Source organism: Salmo salar, chromosome 20 (assembly GCF_965601325.2).
Source record: "Salmo salar chromosome 20, fSalSal1, whole genome shotgun sequence".
NCBI classification, from domain to species: domain Eukaryota; kingdom Metazoa; phylum Chordata; class Actinopteri; order Salmoniformes; family Salmonidae; genus Salmo; species Salmo salar.
Genome location: NC_138310.1, coordinates 14,113,605 through 14,127,649, shown reverse-complemented (window position 1 = coordinate 14,127,649; position 14,045 = coordinate 14,113,605).

Below are 14,045 nucleotides of genomic sequence, written 5' to 3'. Positions count from 1 at the left end.
AGTCTAGTTCCAGAGTGCTTCTTTACTGTTTCCGACAGGTTCCTTGTTGCAGTGATGATTTATGGGGCCAGGAAGCCTCCAATTTCATTTCCAGCCCTATGTGGTAGAGACACTCTCCAGAACACATTTCGCTTCTGGGGCTCATCATTAAGAGCAGAAAAGAGTGTTTGTAATGGTACATCTGCTTTACTTGTTGCAACAGATGAAGTGGTCAAATCCAAATACATCAGTCATTCGCATTATTATGTTAGAGTCTGTAACCCCAAGCATCTTGACCTTTATGACATCACCCCATTGGTTCTTTGACATGAATCAATGTAGGGAATGTAATGACGGAAGCCCACACTTACATGATCTATAATAACTGAATTGTTTTCTTTCTTTAACGGATGTTTAGTAGGCTATAGAATTCATAATATAAGAGAAAGGAGAGCAACATACAAAGAGAAACCCAGAATAGGCTAGTCTTGAGAAGTTATACAGTATAGTACAAATAACTTGCATTTTCTTTACGGCTATTCTATCCGATAGGATCACCCAACTGTACACAATTTCCTATTCAGTATCTAATGTAAAATCACAATGAAGCAAAAAATAGTAGAATCACCAAACTAGATGATACTGAGTGATAGATAGGCCCTTCAACTGAAATACTGTGTTTTGAAGCCACCGTGCCTCCATTTTGGCACTCCCCCACCACTGTATAAACTAATTTGGGAGGTATAGAAATGCATTTCTTAATGTCTACATTTATTTTTGCAACACTTATTCTAGTACAGACACCGTAATGCACACTTTTACTATGTGAGCTAAACATAAAAAATGTAATAATAATAATAATAATATTTTTTTTTAATTTAAAGTTCTGTCACTGTCCCCACTACAACAAAAAAAACTTAAATACATGTCATTTGTTTTTAATGCAAATCATTTGTTTTAGTGATTGACCGTATACAGATATTATTGCATGTTGACTAACCAATCTCAGTAAAATGAGATTAAATCTAGTCATGATCAGTTTCATATATTTCATTCAGGTAAGCTTAGCAGATTGGCTTGATAGCGGCATTGATGTTGTTGGTTGGCTAGCAGGCAAAACCTGACGTTACACATCGTTCACTTGAGAAAACTGGTCCAACCACTTGGTAGCTAGCTATCGTTAGTTCAAATAAACCAAAATGATGTACTATTATGAAGTGCAATTGTAAACTATAAAGTATAAACTCTCCATAGTTGAATTTATGAATTAGGTCCCAGGCAGAGGGTTCTCGGTTGAAAGTGGATGCGCATCGGACAGTCCTTGACATATAGCACTGCCAACCTGGAAAAATGCAGAAAATAATGTGTTTCTGACTGCTTCTTCTGGGGAGTGCCAATATGGCCGACTGGTAGCTTCAAAGCCTCTCATTGGCCTTACATGGCATCAGCAATCCAGGGTTTAAATACAGTACATTCGGAAAGGATTCACACCTCTTGACATTTTCCACACTTTGTTACGTTATAGCCTTATTCTAAAATGGATTAAATACAGGGAGGTGACCAAGAACCCGATGGTCAGTCTGACATCGGAGTGACCATCGAGCTCCAGAGTTCATCTGTGGAGATGGGAGAACCTTCCAGAAGGACAACCATCTCTGCACCACTCCACCAATCAGGCCTTTATGGTAGAGTGGCCAGACGGAAGCCATTCCTCAGTAAAAGGCACATGACAGCCCACTTGGAGTTTGCCAAAAGGCACCTAAAGACTCTCAGACCATGAAAAACAAGATTCTCTGGTCTGATGAGGCCGAGGTTGAACTCTTTGGCCTGAATGTCAAGCGTCACGTCTGGTGGAAACCTGGCACCATCCCTACGGTAAAGCATGGTGGTGGTAGCATCATGCTGTGGAGAGGTTTTTCAGAGGCAGGGACTGGGAGACTAGTCAGGATTGAGGGAAAGATAAACGGAGCACAGTACAGAAAGATCCTTGATGAAAACCGGCTCCAGAGTGCTTAGGACCACAGACTGGGGCGAAGGTTCACCTTCCAACAGGACAATGACCCTAAGAACACAAGACAGCGCAGGAGTGGCTTCAGGACAAGTCTCTGAATGTCCTTCAGTAGCCCAGCCAGAACGAGGACTTGAACCTGATTCTTCAATGTAGCCACCCTTTGCCTTGATGACAGCTTTGCACACTCTTGGCATTCTCTCAACCAGCTTCATGAGGTAGTCACCTGGAATGCATTTCAATTAACATGTGTGCTTTGTTAAAAGTTAATTTGTGGATTTTCTTTCCTACTTAATCCATTTGAGCCAATCAGTTGTTTTGTGACAAGGCAGGGGTGGAATACAGAAGATAGCCCTATTTGGAAAAAGACCACGTCCATATTATGGCAAGAACAGCTCAAATAAGCAAAGAGAAATGACAGTCCATCATTACAGGTCAGTCAATGCGGAAAATTTCAAGAACTTTTACATTTCTTCAAGTGCAGTCGCAAAAACCATCAAGTGCTATGATGAAACTAGCTCTCATGAGGACCGCCACAGGAAACGAATACCCAGAGTTACCTCTGCTGCAGAAGATACGTTCATTAGAGTTACCAGCCTGAGAAATTGCAGCCCAAATAAACGGTTCACAGAGTTAAAGTAACAGACAAATCTTAAGATCAACTTTTCAAGAGACTGGGTGAATCAGGCCTTCATGGTCAAATTGCTGCAAAGAAACCACTACTAAAGGACACCAATAAGAAGAAGAGACTTGCTTGGGCCAAGAAACATGAACAATGGACATTAGACCAGTGGAAGTCTGTCCTTTGGTCTGATGAGTCCTAATTTGGGATTTTTGGTTCCAACCGCCGTGTCTTTGTGAGACGCAGAGTAGGTGAATGGATGATCTCTGCATGTGTGATTCATGTGTGAGGAGGTGTGATGGTGCTTTCCTGGTGACACTGTCTGTGATTTATTTAGAGTTCAAGGCACACTTAACCAGCATGGCTAAAACAGCATTCTGCAGCGATACGCCATACCATTTGGTTTGAGCTTAATAGGACTATCATTTGTTTTTCAACAGGACAGTGACCTAACACACCTCTAGGCTGTGTAAGGGATATTTGACCAAGAAGGAGAGTGATGGAGTGCTGCATCAGATGACCTGGTCTCCACAATCACCCGACCTCAACCCAATTGAGATGGTTTGGGATTATTTGGACCGAAGACTGAAGGAAAAACAGCCAGCAAGTGCTCAGCATATGTGGGAACTCCTTCAAGACTGTTGGAAAAGCATTATTGGCTGAAGCTGGTTGAGAGAATGCAAAGCTATCATTAAAGGTGGCTACTTTTAAGAATATATTTTGTTTACTCTATGATTCCATATGTGTTATTTCATAGTTTTGATATCTTCACTATTATTCTACAATGTAGAAAATAGTAAAAAACAAAGAAAAACCCTTGAATGAGTAGGTGTGTCCAAACTGTTGACTGGTACTGTACATCTGTCTGAATCTGGGGACATTTGTGGGCTCAAAATGCATTCATCTTTGAAAGTAGTAATGGGAGACTTGTAAACTCTTTCATGGCACTCAAGGTGTACCAGGACAAATAGTGGAAGTGTTCACCATCTACCAACACATCCCGAGAATACTCACTACTACATTCAGCACCGAATCAAACCAAGCTAGCAAAAGGTTTGTTGAAGAAATGTTAAGGGGCTACAAACTTGCCAACAAATGTGAAAAAAATAATAGTTAACTGTATACAACTTTCTTTACATTATATTTATTCATTCAGAGTATGAATGAATGAAGGTGTTTCTTAAACTGGCAGCATGATATTTATATTTTGAATTGAACCTTTATTTAACTAGGCAAGTCAGTTTAGAACAAATTGTTATTTACAATGACGGCCTACACTGGCCAAATCCTAACCCGGAAGACGCTGGGCTAATTGTGCGCCGCCCTATGGGTCTCCCAATCACAACCAGTTGTGATACAGCCTGGAATCTGTAGTGTCTGTAGTGACGCCTCTAGCACTGAGATGCAGTGCCGTAGATTGCTGCGCCACTCGGGAACACCCAAATATAAATGCATTATTACATTGACTGAACTGTCGGCCTACTGAAACCATTATCAATTGTGTTGGTATCTATCAAATAAAAATAGCACACTATGTCACGACTTCTGCCGAAGACGATGCCTCTCCTTGTTCGGGTGGTGCTCGGCGGTTGACGTCACCGGTCTTCTAGCCATCATTGATCCATTTTTCATTTTCCATTGGTTTTGTCTTGTCTTCCTACACACCTGGTTCCAATCCCATTCATTACATGTTGTGTATTTAACCCTCTGTTTCCCCTCATGTCCTTGTCAGAGATTGTTCGTTGTTATGCTCGTGATATTCGATTGGTGCGCGATGGGTTCTTGTACCCACATTAATTTTATTATGTACTTTGGTTTTGGAGGTTTTGTTTTACGTTATTAAACTACTCCATTTATACCAAGTTTGATTCTCCTGCGCCTGACTTCCCTGCCACCTACACACACGGCATGACAGAATCAAAATATGAAGTCAGCAGGAGAAGGTACCCCGGACATGGAGGTGGAGGAGCGCGTCCAGGAGCATACGGAGTGTTGTAACTTTATCTGGCCAGCTCCATCGGACCGTGAGAAGGGTTTCGCCCTCGTCTCGTGCCTCATGGGGAAAGGCCTGGAGTGGGCCATCGCCGTGTGTGGAGAGGGAGATGCGGCGTTGGACCATTTTGAGGAGTTCACCCGCCGTTTCCGGGCAGTCTTTGACCACCCACCCGAGGGCAGAACGGTGGGTGAGAGTCTCTACCATCTGAGGCAGGAGACGAGGAGCGCCCAGGAGTTTGCCCTGAAGTTTAGGACCCTGGCTGCCGGCGCGGGATGGAACCACAGGGCCCTGATCGACCATTACCATTGCAGTCTGCGCGAGGACGCCCATCGGGAGCTGGCCTGTAGAGACACCACCCTCACCTTTGACCAGCTGGTGGATCTGTCCATCCGGCTGGACAACCTGCTGGCTGCTCGCATACGTCCAGATCGGGGTCTGGTGGTTCCATCTTCCCGCACCCCTTCTCCGATACCCATGAGCTGGGAGGGGCGGTGCGCAGGGAGACCGGAGGAGGTTCCCGCTTGTGCACCATCTGTGGCCGCAGAGGTCACACTGCTGGTCGGTGCCATGTTGGTTCCTCTGGGAATCGAGGCAACAGGCAGGGCGCTCTGGCGTCACCCCAGGTGAGCCAGCACCATTCTCACCCAGAGCCCTCTGTTGCACATATATTTGTGTCTGTCACTTTTCCTGAATTTTCCCTGCGTTCCCAGCATAAGGCGCTAGTAGATTCAGGCGTGGCTGGGAATTTCATTGATAAAGTGTTGGCTCATAGTTTAGGGACCCCCATTGTACCCGTGGATGTGCCTTTCCCCGTTCACGCCTTGGATAGTCGGCCATTAGGGTCAGGGTTTATCAGGGAGGCCACCGCTCCTTTGAGTATGGTGACGCAGGGGGGTCACACGGAAAAGATTAGTCTTTTCCTTATTGACTCTCCTGCGTATCCCGTGGTGCTGGGCCTACCCTGGTTAGCTTGTCATAACCCCACTGTTTCTTGGCCACAGAGGGCTCTCACGGGGTGGTCGCGAGAGTGCTCAGGTAGGTGTTTAGGGGTTTCCGTTGGTGCTACTACGGTGGCGAGTCCAGACCAGAATATGCCGATTTGGCTCTCGCCTTCTGTAAAAAGAAGACGACTCAATTACCACCCCATCGACGGGGGGATTGTGCGATAAATCTTATGGTAGACGCTGCACTTCCCAGGAGTCATGTGTATCCCCTGTCGCAAGCGGAGACGGTGGCTATGGAGATATATGTCTCCGAATCCCTGCGTCAGGGGTACATTCGGTCCTCCACTTCACCCGTCTCCTCGAGTTTCTTTTTTGTGAAGAAGAAGGATGGAGGTCTGCGCCCGTGCATTGATTATAGAGGTCTCAATCAAATCACGGTGAGGTACAGTTACCCGCTACCTCTTATCACCACGGTGATTGAGTCAATGCGCGGGGTGCGCTTCTTCACCAAACTGGATCTCAAGAGTGCGTAGTACAACCTGGTGCGTATCCGAGAGGGAGACGAGTGGAAAACGGCATTTAGTACCACCTCAGGGCATTATGAGTACCTCGTCATGCCGTACGGGTTGATGAATGCTCCATCAGTCTTCCAATCCTTTGTAGACGAGATTTTCAGGGACCTGCATGGGCAGGCAGGGGGTAGTGGTGTATATCGATGACATTCTGATATACTCCGCTACACGCGCCGAGCATGTGTCCCTGGTGCGCAGAGTGCTTGGTCGCCTGTTGGCGCATGACCTATACGTCAAGGCTGAGAAATGCCTGTTCTTCCAACAGTCCGTCTCCTTCCTAGGGCATTGCATTTCTACGTCAGGAGTGGAGATGGTAGAGTGCCCGCATTGCAGCCGTGCGTAATTGGCCGACTCCCACCACGGTTAAGGAGGTGCAGCGATTCTTAGGGTTTGCCAACTACTACTGGATGTTTATCCGGGGTTTTGGTCAGTTAGCTGCTCCCATTACCTCACTGCTGAAGGGGGGCCCGGTGCGCTTGCAGTGGTCGGCTGAGGCGGACGGGGCTTTTAGGCACCTGAAGGCTCTGTTTACCTCGGCTCCTGTGTTGGCTCATCCGGATCCCTCTTTGGCGTTCATAGTGGAGGTGGACGCGTCCGAGGCTGGGATAGGAACTGTGCTCTCTCAGCGCTTGGGTACGCCACCGAAGTTCCACCCCTATGCCTCTTCTCTAAGAAGCTCAGCCCGGCGGAGCGAAACTATGATGTGGGGAACCGGGAGCTGTTGGCTGTCGTCAAGGCTTTGAAGGCGTGGAGACATTGGCTTGAGGGGGCTAAACACCCCTTTCTCATCTGGACTGACCACCGCAATCTGGAGTACATCTGGGCGGCGAGGAGAATGAATCCTCGTCAGGCAAGGTGGGCCATGTTTTTCACCTGTTTTGTGTTTACCCTCTCTAACAGACCAGGCTCCCAGAACGTTCAGGCAGATGCACTGTCCCGGCTGTATGACACAGAGGAGCGGTCCATGGATCCCACTCCCATACTCCCAGCCTCTTGTTTGGTGGCGCCGGTAGTGTGGGAGCTGGACGCGGACATTGAGTGGGCGTCATGTGCAGAGCCCGTTCCCCCTCAGTGTCCAGCTGGGCGTCTGTACGTTCCGTCTGCTGTCCGCGACCGACTGATCTATTGGGCCCACACGTCACCCTCTGGTCATCCTGGGATTGATCAGACGGTGTGCTGTCTTAGTGGGAGGTACTGGTGGCCCACTTTAGCTAAGGATGTGAGGGTTTGTTTCCTCCTGCTCAGTGTGCGCCCAGTGCAAGACTCCTAGACATCTGCCCAGAGGTCAGTTACAACCCTTACCCGTTCCACAACGACCATGGTCGCACCTGTCGGTGGATTTCCTAACCGATCTTCCACCTTCAAAGGGTAACACCACGATCCTTGTCGTTGTGGATCGTTTTTCTAAGTCTTGTCATCTCCTCCCTTTGCCCGGTCTCCCTACGGCCCTACAAACTGCTGAGGCCCTGTTTACACACGTCTTCCGGCACTACAGGGTGCCTGAGGATATAGTGTCTGATCGGGGTCCCCAGTTCACGTCAAGGGTCTGGAAGGCGTTCATGGAACGTCTGGGGGTCTCGGTCAGCCTTACCTCAGGTTTTCACCCCGAGAGTAACGGGCAGGTGGAGAGAGTTAACCAGGATGTGGGTAGGTTTCTGAGGTCTTATTGCCAGGACCGGCCGGGGGAGTGGGCGGCGTTCGTGCCCTGGGCAGAGATGGCCCAGAACTCGCTCTGCCACTCCTCCACTAACCTTTCTCCCTTTCAGTATGTATTGGGGTATCAGCCCGAGGCTCCTGCGGTGGACGACTGGTTCCGGCGCGTGGAGGAAACATGGGACACTGCCCACGTCCACCTTCAGCGCGCCGTACTGCACCAGAAAGTTGGCGCAGACCGTCACCGCAGTGAGTGTTCGCACCGGGTGACAGGATTTGGCTCTCGACCTGAAACCTGCCCCTCCGCCTGCCCTGCCAGAAGCTGGGTCCGCGGTTTGTGGGGCCGTTTAAAGTCCTGAGGAGAGTGAACGAGGTATGTTATAGGTTACAGCTTCCCCCAATTACTGCATTAACCCCTCGTTCCATGTGTCTCTCCTCAGGCCGGTGGTGGCTGGCCCGCTCCAGGAGGCTGAGGTGCGGGAGGTTCCTCCACACCCTCTGGACATCGAAGGGGCCCCGGCGTACTCCGTTCGATCCATTCTGGATTCGAGGTGAGGGGCCTTCAGTACCTCGTGGACTGGGAGAGGTACAGTCTGGAGGAGAGATACTGGGTTCCGGTGGAGGACGTGTTAGATCCTTCCCTGCTGCGAGAGTTCCACCGTCTCCATCCGGATCGCCCTGCTCCTCGTCCTCCGGGTCGTCCCCGAGGCCGGTGTCAACGCGCTGCTGGAGCCGCACATCGGGGGGGGTACTGTCATGACTTCTGCCGAAGTCGATGCCTCTCCTTGTTCGGGCGGTGCTCGGCGGTCGACGGCACCGGCCTTCTAGCCAACATTGATCCATTTTTCATTTTCCATTGGTTTTGTCTTGTCTTCCTACACACCTGGTTCCAATCCCATTCATTACATGTTGTGTATTTAACCCTCTATTTCCCCTCATGTCCTTGTCAGAGATTGTTTGTTGTTATGCTCGTGATATTCGATTGGTGCGCGACGGGTTCTTGTACCCATGTTTATTTTATTATATACTTTGGTTTTGGAGGTTTTGTTTTACGTTATTAAACTATTCCATTTATACCAGGTTTGATTCTCCTGTGCCTGACTTCCCTGCCACCTACACACACGGCATGACACACTATATTTATTGCATGTGGACATTGTCATTTATTACATTTCTCATTTGCTGAGTTGAAATGTCTGATATTGCACTATATTTTGAAAGTCTATTTTCTCTGTTATCACAACATACTGTATCTCAAATCTTATAGTTAACTTGAAATTGCCATATCCTGCAGGTTTTGTTCCTACATGATTCCTGCAGAAATGTACTTGGTCCTGCAGGAATTGCGATATCCTGCAGGAATATCAAAATCTCGCAGGGTTCGGTCCTGCAGGATTCGACCTAGAATTTACTTGGTCGTACAGGAATTGCCATATTCTGCAGGAATATCAAAATCCTGCAGGGTTCGGTCCTTTTGTGGTCCTACAGAATCAACATTTGGGTAAGGTTTTTATGCGGGTTACTGTTGCCCAGGGGTACTCAAGTACTATATGAGAAGGTCCGGTCACACAAATTCCCTGGTGGTGACGATTGTCATGGCAGTTTGTGTATATAAACCATTGCATCATTGGTGAAGCAGTGCAGCAACGTCATGTCCAGTCGGACAGGAGGTACTCCTGTCCGACTGGATCCAGGGGAAACAACAACCAAGGGATTCAACAATCAAAAAGCCATACGCATAGACTTCTGTATCTGTCTGACATGCTGACCACACCACCCGCGTTGCGTGAGTGAGCGTTGCGAAAGCCATTTACATGTTGTTCAATCGATTTATCCAAACTGCTCACGTGAGTCAACAAGCGTATTCAGGCACTAAAATAGAACTTGGTCATATTTCAACCTGTGTGTCCTGATAGCACCTGGTGTGGATGGACAAAATCAACATGCGAACGAGGACGCACACGCATGCCCGGTCTAGTCAGCATGTGATGTGATAAACTGAAATATAAGATATAAGGGACAGGGTCCATCATTTGTATAAACCTTTTATTCATTTGAATTTTTTGGTTTTGTTTAGCCTAATAAAGTTCATACCACTGGATTGTGTGTCTCGGTTAGACCATATTATTTGATACGATTTTATATATATTTTTTATGTGATGTAATATTCCTGCTGCTGTTAAATAATTGTTCATGTTATTTATCTTTTATTTCATAACATTGTTGTATTTATTTGAAGATATTTGCTTAGTTACCCTGAGATATTGGATGATTAGTTGCACCTTCAGAAAGTATTCATACCCCTTGACTTATTCCACATTTTATTGTTACAGCCTGAATTCAAAATGGATATGATTTTTCCCCCGCACCCATCTGCACACAATACCCCATGATCACAAAGTGAAAACATGTTTTTAGACATTTTTGCCAATTTAGTGGAAAATAAATACAGAAATCTAATTTACATAAGTATTCACATCCCTGAGTCAATGCTTTGTAGAAGCACCTTTGGCGGCGATTACAGCTGTGAGTCATCTTGGCTATGTCTGTATAAGCTTTGCACATCTGGATTAGGGATTTTCTTCCATTCTTCCTTGCAGATTTTCTGTTAAACTCTGTTAAATTAGATGGGGAGCAGCATTGAACAGCAATCAAGAAGTCTTTCCACAGATTTCCAATAAGATTCAAGTCTGAGTTTTGCCTGGGCTACTCAAGGACTTTCACATTGCTATTCTGAAGCCATTCCAGCATTGCTTTAGCTGTATGCTTGGGGTCATTGTCCTGTTGGAATGTAAATCTACACCCCAGTCTAAGATCGTTTTGTATTCTGAAGCAGGTTCTCATCAAGGATTTGCCTGTATTTGGCTCCATACATTGTTCCCTCTATCCTTACCAATCTCCCAGTCCCTGCCTCTGAAAAACATCCCCATAGCATGATGCTGCCAGCACCATGCTTCACGTTAGGGGTGGTGTTAGACGGGTGATGAGCTGTACCTGGTTTTCTCCAGATATAGCATTTTGCATTCAGGCCAGACTTACATTTTTGACTCATCAGACCACAGAATCTTTTGCCTTTTGATCTCAGTCTTTCACATGCCTTTTTGCAAACTCCAGGCGTGATGTCATGTGCCTTTTTCTCAAGAGTGGCTTTTGTCTGGCCACTATCCCATAAAGCCAAGATTGTTGAATTACTGTAGAGAGCAATTGGGTTCTTGGTCACCTCCAGGACTATGAGGACTCAGGATATGACCCAGATGCAGACACAGGAGGCGGATTGTACAGTTCTCATAATATTTATGAGGGGACAGGTCGAGGGCAGGCAGAGGTCAGTAATCCAGGGCAGAGTCAAAGAGGTACAGAACGGGGTCAGGTCAGGCCAGGCAGAATGGTCAGAACCGGGAAGACTAGAAAACAGCAACTAGAAAGACTCAAACGGGAAAACACCCTGGTAACACTTGACGGGACAAGACGAACTGGCAACAGACAAACAGAAAACACTGGTATAAATACACAGGGGATAATGGGGACAAATGGGAGACACCTGGTGGGGGGTGGAGACAAGCACAAGACAGGTAAAACAGATCAGGGCATGACACTAACAAAGGTCCTTCTTGCCCAGTTGCTCAGTTTGGTCAGATGGCCAGCTCTAGGCAGAGTCTGGGTAGTTCCATATTTTTTCAATTTCCCTATGATGGAGACCGCTGTGTTCTCAGAAACTTTTAACACAAAAGTGTTTATACCCTTCCGAGGATATATGCCTCATCACAATTCTATCTCAGAGATCTACGGACAGTTCTTTGGACTTCATGGTATATTTTCAGCTCTGACATGTACTGTCAACTGTGGGACCTTAAATCGACAGGTGTGCCTTGACCAGATACAATGCTATTTTACAGTAAACATATTGACAACAGACTTTAAGCATGCTTATAGGGAAGGACATTCAACAAGCGCAGCACTTACATAAATGACTGATGATTGATTGAGAGAAATTGATGATAAAAAGATTGTGGGGGCCTAGATTTGTGGCACCACGGAATAAGTTGTTTAACGAGTTACCATCTCCCGAATTAAACTAAAGATGATATATATAAGATATATCAATAACAGTCACTTATTAATCATTACCTCGTATCAGTCTCATTCTGAACATCAGACTTCTTGAATCTGCAAGAACACCAGCCTTTTCTGATTATTCAGTTCTTCACAAATTGATTTAATTATTTATTTACTAACTAAATAAATATAAACACAGAATACACACACACACTTACAGTTGGAAGTTTACATACACTAAGGTTGGAGTCATTAAAACTCGTTTTTCAACCACTCCACAAATTTCTTGTTAACAAGCTAGAGTTTTGGCAAGTCGGTAAGGACATCTACTTTGTGCATGACACAAGTCATTTTTCCTACAATTGTTTACAGACAGATGATTTGACTTACAATTCACTGGATCACAATTCCAGTGGGTCAGAAGTTTCAATACACTAAGTTGACTGTGCCTTAGGGCTAGGCGCCTTTTTTCTCCACTTCCTGCCTGCATGACGTGCCCAAAGTAAACTGCCTGTAGCTCAGGCCCTGAAGCCAGGATATGCATATAATTGGTACCTTTGGAAAGAAAACACTTTGAAGTTTGTAGAAATGTTAAAATAATGTAGGAGAATATAACACAATAGATATGGTAGGATAAAATCCAAAGACAAACCAACCGGAATTACATTTTTTTTGAGAGACCATCCTCTTAGATATGCAAGAGAAAGGTCATATTGAAAATGATCTCCCTGGATGCAATTCCTATGGCTTCCACAGGGTGTCAGCAGTCTATGTTCAAGGTTTCAGGCTTGTAACTTCAAAAACGAATAAGAAATAACAGTTTAGTAGACGGTCACAGTCTTGGAAATTTGTGTTTGCGCGCGCCATGAAGACATTACGCACCTGCTAAAATCGGTTTCCTATTGAACATACTTCTTTCTGAAATAAATATTTTAGTTTGATTACATTTTAGGGTATCTGAGGAGTAAATAGAAACGTATTTTGACTTGTTGAAACAAAGTTTAGGGGTATGATTTTCGGATTCCTTTCTCTGCAAGTTGAACGAGTGGATTACTCAAATCGATGGCGCCAACTAAACAGACTTTTTGGGATATAAAGAAGGATTTTATCTAACAAAACGACGTTCATGTTATAGCTGGGACCCTTAGAATGACAAATCAGAGGAAGATTTTCTAAAAGTAAGTGAATATTTAATCGTTATATGTGAATGTATGAAACCTGTGCCAGTGGAAAAATATTTTAATGCGGGGTGCCGTCCTCAAACAATCACATGGCATGTTTTTGCTGTAATAGCTACTGTAAATCGGACAGTGCAGTTATATTAACAAGAATTTAAGCTTTCAGACGATATAAGACACTTATATGTACCTAAATGTTTAAAATCCACAGTGTTTATGATTATTTATTTGAATTGCGGGCCCTCCAGTTTCACCGGAAGTTGTCCCGCTAGCGGGACAACAATCCTTTCAATTAACAGCTTGAAAAATTACAGAAAATGATGTCATGGCTTCAGAAGATTCTGATAGGCTAGTTGACATCATTTGAGCCAATTGGAGGTGTACCTGTGGATGTATTTCAAGGCCTACCTTCAAACTAGGTGCCTCTTTGTGTGACATCATGGGAAAATCAAAAGAAATCAGCCAAGACCTCAGAAAAAAAGGTAGACCTCCACATGTCTGGTTCATCCTTGGGAGCAATTTCCAAATGCAAGAAGGTACCACGTTCATCTGTACAAACAATAGTACACAAGTATAAACACCATGGGACCACGCAGCCGTCATACCGCTCAGGAAGGTGACTCGTTCTGTCTTCTAGAGATGAACGTACTTTGGTGCGAAAAGTGCAAATCAATTCCAGAACAACAGCAAAGGACCTTGTTAAGATGCTGGAGGAAACAGGTACAAAAGTATCTATATCCAGAGTAAATCAAGTCCTATATCGAAATAACCTGAAAGGCCGCTCAGCAAGGAAGAAGCCACTGATCCAAAACCGCCATAAAATAGCCAGACTACGGTTTGCAACTGCCCATGGGGACAAAGATCGTACTTTTTGGAGAAATGTCCTCTGGTCTGATTAAACAAAAATAGAACTGTTTGGCCATAATGACCATCGTTATGTTTGGAGGAAAAAGGGGGAGGCTTGCAAGCCGAAGAACACCATTCCAACCGTGAAGCACGGGGGTGGCAGCATCATGTTGTGGGGGTGCTTTGCTGCA